This window comes from Podarcis vaucheri, assembly GCF_965113315.1.
Source record: "Podarcis vaucheri genome assembly, chromosome: 14".
Lineage (NCBI taxonomy): Eukaryota > Metazoa > Chordata > Lepidosauria > Squamata > Lacertidae > Podarcis > Podarcis vaucheri.
The window spans coordinates 23,949,724-23,964,919 of NC_138752.1; positions in this window are offsets into that span (position 1 = coordinate 23,949,724).

A 15,196-nucleotide genomic window follows, 5' to 3' on the forward strand; every position below is an offset into this window, starting at 1 on the left:
TAATTCTGCAAAGTATACTAGTCTGTACACTGAGGATGGTATATAGATAACCGTTCTCGTTCTTTCCCCCTCTCCGTCTATCCTCTTTCCATCTACCTGTCCAGGACATAGCGTTTCACTATTTTCCTGCCAAAATAATGTCCGTTCCTCCCCTCCAATTTTTTTTTAATAAGACTGGCTAGCGATTATCTTTCGGCTCCTGGAAAAAAATAAAATCCACCCACTTTTCCCCCAGCCTGTAAAACTGATTCCTGTTAAATCTCTCTGATAAAAGCACCTTTCCGAAAAAATATGTAACCTCTGCAGTTCTTTCCGTCTAATGTTTAATCGGTTTTTCGAATTGCGCACGAGACGGCGAGTTTTTTCGACCCCGTCAATTGCGGCAGGAGAAGCCTCCCTATAACGCTCTCCCGTTGAAATCAATGTATGGGTCTCAAAAATGCCTCGTTTTAACCTCGGCCAACGAACCCCGATATAAATTCAAGGGATTCTGAAATTTTAATATAATACACTTTCTGTGCAATCACATATCCTTTCTCTTGCTTTTGATGTTGTCGCTGCTAATATTAAGCTGCTTTCAGATGCACCTTTGCACCTGTTCGAATAATTCTGCTCCTGCCTCCGCTCCCAGGATGGTCCAATCCAGAAAGTTAGACGCATCTCTCACACTGCTGGAACATACAGCACCCCTCCCTCATTGATCTCAGTAGGACTCCCTAACTTCGCCTATTTGGGAAGAATTCCGATGGGGTGCCCAAAGGACTATCCTTTTAATAAATATGCGCAGGACGGACACGCCCAACTTTCTTTGAATCGTGTCTGAAATACTTAGCTAAAACATCTCGCTACTAGCTCGCCTCGACCCTCCACCCCAGTACGCCGGTGTGCTTTATTGATTTCTCCCACTCCCGTCTGCGTGCTTGTTAAAATGTCAATCCTCATTTGGGCAAGGTGGGAGTCGTCTTTAATTGTGGGTTATTTGCTAATTATCTGGTTACTTTTGATGGCGGAAGGGGGGGTGAAAATCCCCCCAACACGTTTTTCTTTGGTGCTAATTACAAAAGATGTCATTCTAGCCAAGGTATCTTTGTCGTGGGTGGGGGTAAAAATGGGGAGGGGGGAGAGCGGAGCAGGGGGATCCTTTCAAACCGGACGCCTTGAAATATTATTTAGTAGTCATTTCGAAAGAAAGTTAAAACTTTGAGGAATTTGCGATATTTATAAAGTTGGAGTGCGGGGAGAGAACCACCCCGCCCCTCTGAGATCCTTAGAGGAAGAGGTAAATGGGGAACATGAAATACATTTTTTAATATATTTACACACAGAGTTAGAAAGAGAGAGAGTATTGCCAAAGTTCTGAATCCCACCAATTTCAGTAGCAGATCACTTAATCCCACGGCCCCGTTGTTACGGAAGGCCATTTCCAAAGCTGAGATTCGGCCGGATTGAGCCCCTTCTTTGAACCCACGATTTTATATATATATATGATCGTGTGTTCATAGATGGGATCCAAATATAGGCGGGATCCAAGGACCCGCTCAGCTGGCTCGCTTGAAGTTCCCAAGGACACTTCTGCGCGACTATCTAACCATCATCCATCCATCCATCCAGGCATACATTAACGCTCACTATAGATAGATGGATACGATCTGGCCACAATTAAGCAGTTGTAAACTTCGTATGTCATAAGGGGGGGCCTTAAGCCTGTGAAACCAATGGGATTCAGAACACACGTGCACATGCACATGTGTGTACAGATATAGAGTTTCTCTCTTTACCACCAGATTATTAAAATTATTTTTATTTTTTGCCTCCGATCATGATTGCCCACCAGCAAGGCCGGGGAATGATTTATTGTCGCGTTTCCTCCTTTTGGGTCCATAAGCAGGCATCTCTTGGGGGGGAAGATGCGGCTACCCTCTTCCCAGTCATCGAAATGGACCTTGGCCTTTGTTTTTAAAGACTTGAATCTCAAAGTAAAAAAGAAAGTTTCTTTTTCTCCCCACCCATCAAACCTGAATTTGATCGACCGCTGCCAGTTAAATCGGTAAATATTTCCCCGCATTGTAAGATACACACCGCTGATAACTCGACGCTGCTAAAAAGCTACCGGCGCTGCCTGTCTCTAACCTTGGCTGTTCATTTTCTCACCAAAGACCCTAATTAAAGGCAAACTCTGTCTTGTTTTGAATTTGGGCACTAAGTTAATTATGGGAATAAAAGTAGTAGTAATAATAATAATAGAAATTACTTTTGCCATAAAACACCTTGTTCATTTCCGAAAGTTGCCTGCATCAAATTATTATTTTTTAATTCATAGCTCCATAATTTTCAATCAGTGACTTTAAGCAACGCGTGGTATTATTCAGCAAACCCAATGCGGATTTATTAAACATAATTAAGCTCTAATCAACGGGAATCTTGCACCTGATTTTGCTAAACTCCTTTTAAGCAAGACTGTAGCTTCTTCTCGGTGGTCACTGCGGTCGTATAAACAAAGCATTTCTATTATCTCCATTACCGTGTAAATGTTTATTTTAAACCTAAGTAAGAATTTGAAGTAAGAATATGATTCTAACGTGCGTATAAGTAATATATATATATGAGACTCTTGTTTCCTTGAAGATTGCAGAGGAAAGAGAGCTGAATGGGAGCTGGAAAAAAATTATAGGACACTTGTCTTTAAAGGAAAATGTGATTTTAATGTTTGGCAATGGTGTGTGTGTTCCCATTCACAAGGAATGAACTCATTGGATGTCTTTTGGCAATAAACAATCACCAGCTAGATGAATTAAAAACAATGGATGGCAATCAATTCTGGGTTTTTATTTAAAGAAGCAGTAGTAGAAAAGCAATAAATCCTCATCAACATTTGGGAAGGATTTGAGAGGAGGAGAATAACAAGAAATGGGCTAGCGATTGAAACCTGATCCAGGAATCACGTTGGACGTAGAAAAGCAAACGCTTTAGATGTGGCGCTTCCATAAGGAACACAAAAACTCTTCCCAGTTCAATTTCTGTCTCTTTGTTTCTTTTGCAGAGTACTCAAGAGGCATCTTTCTCAGCCACCCTGGTTGTCTCTTCGCGTTTCACTTTGTTAGGGAAAGGGGATCCCTAAATTCCTTTGAGTGATAGGAAGTTACAAGGCAAGATCCAATATCCTCCCACCTCCCAACTCTGTCATCCCAGAGATCAGAGAGATGTCAGACGGTCTGTCTGGGAGAGGGGGCGTAGGGGAGAGAATCCGCCCTGAAGCCTGTGGCCATCTTGCATCAAAAATGCCTAGCCCTCTGGCTAGGCATCAAAAATGCCTAGCCCTTCAAGTGTGGGATTTCCTCCCTTACCGAAAGTGAGAGCTCCAAGCAGTTCGGGGTTCGCTGACCTTTGTCAACCAGAGATCCTTTTCTTTCTATCTCTCTCCGTCGGGATTTTAGGTGGGGTGGGAGAAAATACTGTTCAGATGGGCCCCCTCCATATCATCAGAACCCTTAGTAGGGCACAGAGTTCCTTAATAGGCATGGATCAGATAGCTTCGTGACGTCACAAAGGAACACACCAGAGTTAATTTCATCTCATAATTACCTGTGCTTTGCAAAACAAAAAACAAAAGGGGGGATTTCTGTTTCTCAACTCTCCCTTTCATAATATCATTTACCTTGCTTGTTTATCAGGGTGTTGCAAGAAGTTTGTGGCGCGCGGCGAGGGTGGGGGGTCGTATTCTGTTTTCTTCTATTGCACCAGGGACATGTGGGTGTCACAAACACATTGGACTTGGTCGTGCCTATCTCTGGCAATGTCCCTCCGCGGAGATCACATGCTATTTGCAGAGTCCTCTGTTGCTAGCACGTGAAAAGTTCTAATCAACCTAAGTAGCTTCTCTCCTTGCACCCGACGAGGGCTGCTATTTTTCATTTCTCATTAAAGCTGTTTGCTTTGGACTGACTGGGGGGGGGGAGAGAGAAGCGGGGAGTCTGTCTGCTGTGTGTCTATAGGCTGCAATGTTTACATTCGATTCCCTGACGCAACAGATCCCCCTTGGTCATAATCCCCTCCCTCTACAAAGTTCAGCTCACTCTTTTTCTTACTACCCCCCTGACCACCACCCAAAGCTTTCTTCCGAGTTCAGCGACCAAACTGATTCCACTACCTGCTTCGTGATCCGCTATGATTTTTTCACTCAGACAGGTTTTCTACACGCCACCCCCCCCGCCTTTCCCCCGATTTCCGTCGCCCCCAGATAGATGGGTTTTTAAAATACTGGGTATCATCTCTCGACAGCTGTCACATTTATTGAGAGTCCAGAGCTAAACTCTCAATTAAAACTGTAGGAACTGAATGGCCACGATGAATAAGATGTGTTGCCTAATGAAACAGACCTACATCAAAGAAAGACGTGGTGGTCACGTGTTTGTCAATACATTACAAACATGCCTGTGATATTCTAACTTTTGTCGTACGCCCACCCACTTCAAATCTTTCTCTTCTGGATCCATTTCAATAGCGACTTCGCCATTTTTAAACTTATTTTATTTTTGCAGAAGTGTCTTGATGGGGAGAAAAATTGTAACTTTCTGGTGATTTCCCCCCCCCCCCACTTCTCTTGTACAGTTAATCTACTATTCTTTCTCTGTCTTTCTGTCTTTCTCCCACCCCCATGTATTTTCCCTTCGATTAACTTATGAAACACGGCCCGGCATAAGTTTGATCATTTTCTCTAGATTTCTTTACCCTCTGCATCTGATTTGCAGGATTTTCTCTTTTTTTTACTTCCATAAAAATGTGTATAAAAACAAAATGTTACTCTTCCCTCTCCGCCCCCGCGCCCTCCCCCTTTCCTTTCTCCTTGAAGCCTATATATACATAAGACTTCCCCCCACTCCCTCTTTTTTTTTTTTTAAGGGAATAGACCTCAGGGATTGTCATTAGATCGGATGGCAAGGCTTTATAGAGAGTGTTTTGCATAATTACATACCAAAGCCAGCATAGTCACCCTCACATTTTATGGGTCACAAACCATCAACAATTGACACATTATATTCCAAGAAACCTCAGTCCATTCAGCAATAGAGAAAACTATTCTGCTTAATCTAGAACTCAAGGAGAATGAAATTTTTTTCTAATAAGAAACCCCAGAAGAGATTACTGGCCAGCTGACACCGTGTTTACATATAGTTATAAAGTTCAGAGGACTGGTGTGGTGTGGAGAGGGCGGGGGGGGGGGCGCTGCGGCAGAGTGAAAAGCTGCCATCGCTAAAACATGATTAAGACGCTCATAGAGGCCTGATGTGGATTCCTCGTCAAAAAGAAAAAAGGCTGAAAGCACCCTCCCTTTTGTGAGCCCCCCATCAGTACACACACACACACACAACTCTTCCAGCCAGTCGCACTCACGTTCCCCACTTTCCCCCAGCTCTGCCACCCCCACCCCCTTTCCCACTCTAGCATTGCCACTCAGTAATTAAGATATTCCCTCTAAGGTCCGACAGGTCCTCTGGTAACTGAATCATATGAGTTACCTTTGATGTCAAACTTTCGACAGTTGTCACACTAAGCCTTAGTCAATGCATGCAGCCCGGCCTCCTTCCGCCACCCTCCATCAGTTGCCCCCTTCCTTACACACACGTGCGCGCGCGCGGGGACGCACACTTTATTTCTTTTACCGAGTAGGTGAGGGTGGGGGATCTCTTTGAAGGAAGTTAATAACTGCAGTCGCCCGCCACAAGGGCCGGCGCTTCAACAGCCCAGCACCACCCGAGGTGAGAAGGTTAGAATTTAGAAATTAATTTAACGACACCCCCCCCCATTAATCCTCGGCTCGCCCCCTACTGAAATGAAGCTGCACTCTGTGTCTTCTGGCTGCATTTGCTTCCGTGTTCCTCCCCGCCCTCGTTCCTCTTTGCTCTCTCTCTCTCCTGTCTTTTACCTCCGCCGCTGTGTAGATTGCAATATCCTAGAGACAGAGACCTCCCACCCCTTGCTACTGTTATTCCTCGGTCTTGAATTGAAGATGAGAGGTTGGCTTGTTTTCCCCACCACCACCGCCCCTCCATTTCCTTGGACCATCCTGGGGCTCTTTTTAAATAAGTGGGAAGGGGGATTTCCCTAAATCAGGCAATCCCAAACTCGGCCTTCCAGCTGCTTTGGGACTACAACTCCCATCATCCCTAGCTAATAGGAGCAGCGGTCAGGGATGATGGGAATTGTAGTCCTAAAACAGCTGGAGGGTGGAGTTTGGGGGTGGCTGCCCTAGATTCTCCTATACAAGGTGGGAACTCACTCCCCTTGCGAAGAGAAGCAGGGTGGAGGGCTCAGGTGAGCATTCAGCCCCCAGGCTTCTCATGGTCCGGAAAGGGCCTGCTCATCATTTGAAAGTATGTCACAAATTGCCTTAGCCACTCTAACTCCTTGGATTTCATTCTGAGCTGCCTGAACTTGGCTTTGGTAATGACAAGAACATTGGTTCGGCTCGCCCAGAGTGGGGGAAGACAGAGTCTACCTGCAGAGGCCTGTTCATCCAGCAGCTCCCAGCACCTCGGCAGCCTCACTCCAGGCGTGTTTACTCGGAAATAAGTCTCACTGCACTGGGCTGGGCTTACTGGTGGTTAACTGTGAGTGTGATTGCAAACCAGATTGTTGAGAAAATGCTTTGCGATATGCATTGTCTTTGTCCTCACAACAGCCCTGCGAGGACTGTCACAGCCTCTTCCTTTTTCTTTTTTTTTCTTTCTCACAAAGGAAGAACTGAAGCCGAGAAATTAAACGACTTGCCCAAGGCAAGAAAAGGAGTAATACAATCATAGAATTGTAGCGTTGGAAGGGACCCTGAGGATCATCTAGTCCAACCCTCTGCAGTGCATGAATATGCAGCTGTCCCATACAGGGATCAAACCTTGGCATAATGAGTACCGCGCTCTAACCAACTGTCTGCGTCAAAGTTGGAACCTTAACAGACGCAGGGGTCCAACTATACAACAAAATAGCACTGAGAGCATTAGGCTTCTTACAGTAGCAGCAATAGTAGGCTTAGATTATTTTGTAGAATCATAGAATTGCAGAGCTGGAAGGGATCCTGAGGATCATCTAGTCCAACCCCCTGCAAATGCAGGAATATGCAAGTGTGCCATATGGGGATCAAACCTGCAACTTTGGTGTTACCGGCACCATGCTCTAACCAACTGAGCTCTTCAAGTACATGTGCCTGGGTTTATTACATTTATATACAGTGGAAGCTCGGGTTATGTACCGTCCTCCTTATGAATGCTTTGGGTAACATGCTCCGCTAACCCAGAAGTAGATGCCCCTTGTTGCGAACTTTGCCCCGGGATGTGAGTGGAAGTCGCGCGCCATTGGTGTGGCAGCAGCAGGAGGCCCCATTAGCAAAAGCATGCCTCATGTTAAGAACTGTTTTGACTTAAGAAAGGACCTCCGGAACAAATTAAGTTTGTAACCAGAGGTACCACTGTACCACCTTTTCTCCAAAGGAGCTCCCATGGTTCATCCTTTCAACAACCCAATGAGGTGGGCTAGGCTAAAGAATGGTGTCTAGCCCAAGGTCATCAAGTGAGCTTCATTGACCGAGTGGGGATTTGAACCTTAGTCTCCCAGGTCATAGTCCAACACTCTAACCATCACACCACACCGGCTCTCAAAACTGAAATTCAAAGGAGGGGAAGGAAAGATAATTCTTCCTTTTTCATTTTTTTTAAAAAAACCCAATATAGGTTAGAGACTGAGGGTGCCAGCTATAAGCCTCCCTGTTCTTCTGAAGATGGTCTACATTCAGTTGGCTCATTGATGCAGCTACAGAATCATCACCACCATCAGGCTATTTGTATTCCACTTTTCCACAGTGGTACTCAAAGTGGCTCAAAAAGCAGCAAATGAACAATATTAAGAACAACCAGAAATAAGAATGTCAATAAATACAAAAACTAAATCCACATGATAACAATACGGAGAAGTTAATCTACCAAGAAGTTAACAGGGTAGAAGCAGTCAGTGTAGCAAGCTGCCTTGCCCTGAATCAGATCATGGGTCCATCTAGCTGACACGTTTTGAAGGGGAATCCAAGACCAGCTAAAAGGTTTGCGTGGAAAGCAGGGGGTAACAGGTGAAAGGTGTTTGCACCACCACCAGGTGGCACTTTAATTGTTCTAGGAATAGCTAGCAAATATGCTTTCTAGCTCAGTGGCAGAACATTGGCCTTGAGTGCAGAAGGTCCCATGTTCAATCCCCAGCATCTCCAAGTCAGGCTCAGAAAGAAGCTGCCAGCCAGTGTAGACCAGCTATAGCCAGGGGAGTACTCTCCAGATGTTGGACTCCTCTACCCACCACCCCTGACACGCTGGCTGGAGGACACATCTGGAGGACAGCATGCTGGTTACTCCAGATGTAGACCAGAGTTTTTGAGTCCTCAGATGTGGCTGACCTATAGTTCTCATCAGTCCCAGGCAGCTTAGGCAATGGTCAGGGACAGGGATGGTGGGAGGTGGAGTTCAACAACATCTGGGGACCAGGTTTTTCTTAACAGAGGGGCGCGGGGAGGGCAGTGATGCAATAAAGTACAGTGGTACCTCCGGTTGTGAACAGGATCCGTTCCAAAGGTCTGGCTGCATCTCAAGGAATTCACAACCGGAGGACCGTTTCTGTGCATGTGCGCAGCGTGGTTTAGAGCTTCCGTGCATGCTTCCGCGCATGCACGCGTGGCGAAACCCGGAAAAATACTTCCAGGTTTGCCTTGTTCACATCCCAAAATTTACATATCCAGAGGGATACGTAAGCGGAGGTACAACTGTAATACTAAACTTGCTGGCCTTATCACCCACCCTCATTAGATGATAATGTGAATTACTTCACAATGCACTAATGTAGGGATGTGTATTGAAACTAGCAGGGGCTATGTTTCTTAGATATAAACCTACTTTATATTTGTGAGTTCAGCAGAGTACATCCTTTTGTCAGCAAAAATGAGGAAGCTGTTGATAAGCTAGCTTTAGCCATTTAATTTAAGTAATCCAGGATGCTTTACGGCAGGCTGGATTTCCTGGTATTTTCCCCCTTTTCTCCCCTTCAGTCAATAAACACGCAAAACAGTCTTTTTGTAAGTAAAGATAGATTTACTCACTCAGTTTCATAGTAGCAGTCTTGAGGCAGGCTTAAAATGTAGTTACAGACATATATTACAGTTTAGATTAGAATTGGAGTCTGAGCTGTTACTCTGCATATGTCCTATATCCCTAGTTATTGATGAAACATGGAAGAGATGAGATCAGATAGAAGGGATTGGCAAGAGAGCAGGCCAGAACTGACCATCTTATATAGGGTTGTGCACCTTTACCTGGCTGGACACAGTGGGAGTGGCTCTCACAAGGAAGATTTCCTTATAGACCCTGTGAGTTCCAACTTCCTCTGTGTGAGTGCCTTTCTAGCAATCAGAGGTAGTTGGTTTTGACTGCCTTATTTTAGATATCCCACAGCTAAGTCAGTCCGGCTGCCTTTAGAGGTCCTCCTGCTGAACAAGAAGCCCAGACTTCTGCCATCGAAGCCCCTCTCTGTCTGTACCACTACAGGGAAGACAAGATTTTTCTTCCCACTTATAACAACCAGGGCCCCAACTGATCGTGTGAATCCAAACGACAGCTTTGTCCTGGCGTCATTGGCAAAAGGAGAGCCGGGAGCATTTCTAAGTAACTGCTGACCTCATCGAAACAGGTCCTGCTCCTGAGGTCCATGGAGAACCAACAGAGGGGAGGAAGGGTCTATATTGTATACCAAGTCTTGGAAGTTCCCAGAACTTACGTTTGGAGACCATCTGGATTTGATATCCAGCCAAAGCGAGATGGGTAGGTAGAAACTATAACAGTCTCAGAGTTTGGGATTGGGATAAGAGGACAAATAGATATAGATGCGTATTCTGGGGTGGGGCGTGTTGATTCTTCGCCTCCTCCCACCCGACTTGCAGAAAGAATGCAGGGAATAATATGTTAAGGAAGGGAAAAGACCTTTCATCCTTCCCACTGTTAACCTCAAGAAAGGGTACCTTTGGGAGAAAAGACGTGTTTCTGTCATCACACGAGAAAGGAACCGGGTACGCGCGCGCGCATTTATTTCTGGCTGCAGGAGACTGGGCGGTCGAGCGGACTCTCGGCGCTTCCTCCTTTCATCGCGAGATCCGAAGAAATTACCTAGATGAAAGCCGACTCCCCCGCCGCTTTCCGTTCCCACCCTCTCGGAGAATTCCTTGGGAATCAATAAAACAACTTTAATGTTCTTTATAATCTAATTATCTCCTAAAAAGTCTCTGTGGAGGCATCTGCTGCGGAGTTGGAGAAAATCTCTGTGGCTCCAAGCGAGAGAAAAGCTGTAGAGAGGCGAGGGGTGTCTGGCTGGGGGGAAGGGGGGGCGAAAAATCCTTGCTAAAGGGGGCTTCCCGTGGGATGCCTGTAGAAGCTACTCGACGAGTTGGGCTTGAGCAATAAATTAGCCGGAGAACTAGGAGGGAGGACTCTGCCGCTAGGCCTAGAGTTAGGTGTTCCTTCCTTGCTACTTTGCAAGCTGTGCGGGGCTGGGACCTCTCTGCTTTTGCCTCATTCTATGAAGTGACATCTGAAGCATGACTCTATACATTACTACTACCGTAGTAGTAGCAGCAGCAGCGTAGTACTTCTGTATGTAGTAGTAGTATCGTGGTGGTAGTAATTCTTTATGTAAACCGTCTTGAGATTACTTTTTTACAATCAAGCAATGTGTATATAGTATAAAATAAACACTACTTAATTCACTTTTATTGGACTCCTTAACCACAAATAAAGTATTTTTCCCTCTAACGTTATAAAAAGCATGTCACAAAAGGAATGGGGATTGGGAGGGAGAAGGATAAAAGAAACCCCAGGCAATATTATTTAGCTACTACTTATTATCTTATTAGCTATTACCTATTATTATTGTATTGGTTACTACTACATACTTATTATCACCACCACATATCATCTGAAGTGCCCTGTAAACTTACTCTGAAATTCAATGGGGGAACTTCTAATTAATAATGCATCTGCTACTGTAGCCCATGCCACGCGTCTTCACTTTGAGTAAGTCCTACTGAATCTATCAAGACTTACTTACTGGGTGAGAGTCCACGTTAAGAAATGAGCATGTTCCTACTTAAAATACTCCTACCCTCGCCAGTAGTAGGAGCAGCGTTTCAAATCCTGTATGCCTGGCTCAGCTAGTTCGTCGGGGGACCTAATTCCTTTATTTGTTGAGAGCCCTGTTTGTGTTTTCGGGCTCCGCAGATGAAGCTTTTCCTAATGCGTCATCATGTGTATGCCAAAAAAACCCCCAAAAGTTCAACAGACCACACCATGGCCCGGAAGTTCTATCAAGCGGGGTGTGGGTGGGGGTGTGGCATATTGGCAATGCATGCCATCTTTCAGATCTCAAAACTTCAAATATTTCCACTCTTGGGGAAGAAAGAAAAGAACGAACTTACTTTTCAACCAACCACCGCAACATCTCTGTCTCATTTGGAAAGGAGTGTTCTTCAAGTCACCTCTACAGAGCTAATGGTTGGCGAGTTTGACGACTTCCTTTTCCCAGTGATGACTGCATAATCAGCAGCTCCAGATGAAGAGAAATGCTTCCCCACCACCACCCAACATAGAAAAACAGAGTTGTTTATGTCCGCAAATGCGCTCTCTGGGGTAGGCTAGTCGGTCTTCTTAACAGTCCCACTCCAGGTCTCCTCCCGAGTACTCGGGGTTTGCCGAGGCCTCTCACGCCAAGGGGTAGGCAGCACTCTGAGGCCATGAGGAAAAGTTCACCTGGGTGTCATAGCTCCTTCTCTGTTAAAGCTAACACAACATGGTGCAGATATATACATCCAAGTCACGTCACACCAATCCGGTGGGATATTTTGACAGGTGCTCATCATCATGGTCAGGACCAAGTCAGACTTCAATCCTGTCCTATGCACACTTCCCTGGGAGTGAGCCCCATTGGTCCAGCGAGGTATACTTATGAGTAAACAGGCACAGCCCTTCCAAGGACTTATGGATTCCAACGAGAAAGATTTCGAATTCAAGAAACCAACAACCTTTAAGGGTGCTTAATGCTGGCTAAATTGTAATGGTTGTTGTGGTGGTGGTTGCAATGGGATCCGTTGTTTTTGGATCCAGTTAATTCCCTTTAAAGGTCCCAGAGATTTCAGAGAAGCCTCGGGAACCGGGCAGAGGGCCTTCTCGGTAGTGGGGCCCGCCCTGTGGAACGCCCTCCCATCAGATGTCAAAGCGATAAACAACTACCTGACATTCAGAAGACATCTTAAGGCAGCCCTGTTCAGGGAAGTTTTTAATGTGTGATATGTTAGTGTATTCTTGGTTTCTATGGAAGCCGCCCAGAGTGGCTGGGGAAACCCAGCCAGATGGGCGGGGTACAAATAATAAATTATTATTATTATTATTATTATTATTATTATTATTATTATTATTATTATTATTATGTGGTGCGACTCTGTGTCTACTCAGAAGTGATCCCAATTGAGTTCAGTAGGGTTAGCTCCTAGGGAAGTGGATACAACACTGCACTTAGCTCTCGCTTGTTGAACCGAAGCTTAAATATGCTTCCTCTTTGTTGTTGCTCACCATCCAACCTAGAGTTAAGCAATTTTTTTAGCTTCCAATGATTTCAATGCCAGAGTGAACCTCTTTAGAACCAGTGGGACAATAACTTAGTTAGTTGCTTGGGGTAAAGTTGGGAGTGTTTGTTTTTTGGGTGATGGTAAATAACTAAATATTTCATTTTACGTTGTGATGCTGCAAGAGGGATCAGAGATCCTTTAAGTGTTTCAGTTCCTTCCTCCGTTTTCTGGAAATATCTAATGGTCAACAATTAATGAGGTTCATTAAGCGAATTTTGATTGCTTACTATATAGTTAGTTCCCTGGTCAATTGTGTTCTCTCTGTGTGTGTCTCGTAAACCTAAATGTCACTTTACTTGCGAACGTATGTACGCGATGATTTAGTCGCCGTAGACAATAACACATTTTTTTTATAAAAAAAATCAGACTTCCAGGATAGTGGAGTTCCCTCGCTTTGGAGATGAAAACGCGCGGCTTCTTCGGCCCTTCATCCCTGGATCACAGACACAACCTGTTCTAGATTATCCACAGCATCTTTAAAGGGGGAGGATATCACTTTTCGTTTTAAATAGACGAGGCACCCCTCCCCCCTTCTCTCTCTCCCTAACCCTTTAAGCTTTTCAAAGCATTTGGGGTCTGCCACTCAAAGGACGATGTTCTAATGGGGTTTGACAGCTTTTTTTCAAACAACTCGGCGAATTGGGGGAGGGGGGTTGTTGGGGGATGGGAAGGAAAGAAAGAAAGAATAGAAAATCGATCTCCTGAAAAGTTTTGCAACCTCTGCGTATATTCCCCATATAAATAAGAATTCGGAATAAATCCAACGCCATGCTGGGTGAGGTGGTGCAGACTCCGACTAGATTGAGCCCCTTATAACCTATGAACGGTCATGGGAATACAGGCAGTTGCCTTATACCAATTCTAACCATCAGTCCAATATTGCCAACACTGGTTGGCAGCATCTGTCCACGGTTTCAAACAGAGGTCTAGCCAGACCCACCTGGAAATACCAGAGATTGAACCTACGACCTTCTGCACGTGCTCTTCCACCAACCTTTAGCTTTCCCCGTATGGCTTGCCAAATAAAACTCAGCTGTCCATTTAATCCAGGCCTTAGTCGGGACATCAGAAGCAGGGTATCAAAACTGAGGGTTGCTCAGTGTTCCCAACAACAGGTCCTCAGATGTCCGTGGCCCTATCGCTGCTCCAGTCAATAGGCGTTGACCTGCCCCCCCAATCTTGTGGTCCTCAATTTTGTAAGTCGAGGGCCTCACTCGGCAGAATGAGGGGCTACAAATGAATCGGAGGAGGGGAGGAGCTTGTAAGGCTCTTGATTCCAAACTCCAACATGAATTCCAGACTCTAGCACTGGATCAAGAGCATGTTCCTACTGCCCGGAACCTACTGCCCTTCAGCTCTCTCGTTCTGTGCTTCCTTTTGCTTCTACGCAAACACACTCACCTTAAATGACATCTTAGCATGCCTAAATTCAAGATGCTCCACCCTTGTCGCTGATGAACCAGAGTACAGTGCTCAGGGGTTCCAACAATAGTTGGGTTTCTCTCCGCCCCATCGCCTCCCCGCATAAGTCCCATAGCTCTCCATCCAGAGCCAAGTCAAGCCAGAATATTTCTTTTCGGATTCACTCAAAGTCTGGTGGCAAACTAGAGGGGAGATCAATGGTTAGACTCTTCCCAAGTGGGAAGTGGGAGTGTCGTAGAAGAACCTACAACCTTAAATTTCATGTACTTGTGCAAGCTTGGAACGGCAGATTAATCAGCTACGTATGCCCTTGATTAATCGGCCATCCGTAATGCTTATAATATCCCCAGCCCTTTGATTGTTATGGTCATAAAATATAGAAAATATTCCAGAGGGTCTGGCGGTCTACAAAGAGCGTAGCTTCCATTGCAAGTGATTTTGGTTCAGCATCTCCCCAAAGGCACCTTCCTTTACTTTCATAACAGGGCAAATGATCTCATGACAACCTAGGTAGCCATCGATTATTCGGTTAAAAGGTAGGCCACTCGCCCACTGAAAAGCCTCTAATCGACTGACAGCCCTGGAAATATTTGTATGATAACTCCTGAAAGGCTAGAAATGGGGTGGGTGGACGCGAGTACAGGAAGCAAATTCTCAGGACCGGGTAGCCAAAACGGGATGAGCAGTTCAGTTTTCTCCTTTGCCCGTTTCTCGGTGCCTCAAGAATATTTTGTTCAAGACACTGGGAACGATCTAGTAGGAAGTCGTCCCTGGTCCCATATGCTGGAAAACTTATAAGAATCCCATAAAGTGCTAAAGGGACTCGTCCGCCTCCCCCTCCCAAAATAATATGTCCCCATTTTTCTCGAGCTTAAAATAACCGGGCAATTGTTTGGAGAAGGCCTAAGTGTCGTCTCGGGGACTTTTAATAGCGTGGTGGTTGCTGCTCCCCTCGTCCGACATACTTTAAAGCAAGTAAAACGCGACTCTTCCTAGACTAGCCCCTAGTGACAAACGGGGCAACATATCTACCCTTGTATGCTCGACCCGCTTCCTGCTTTTAAGATTTACAGTTTCCAT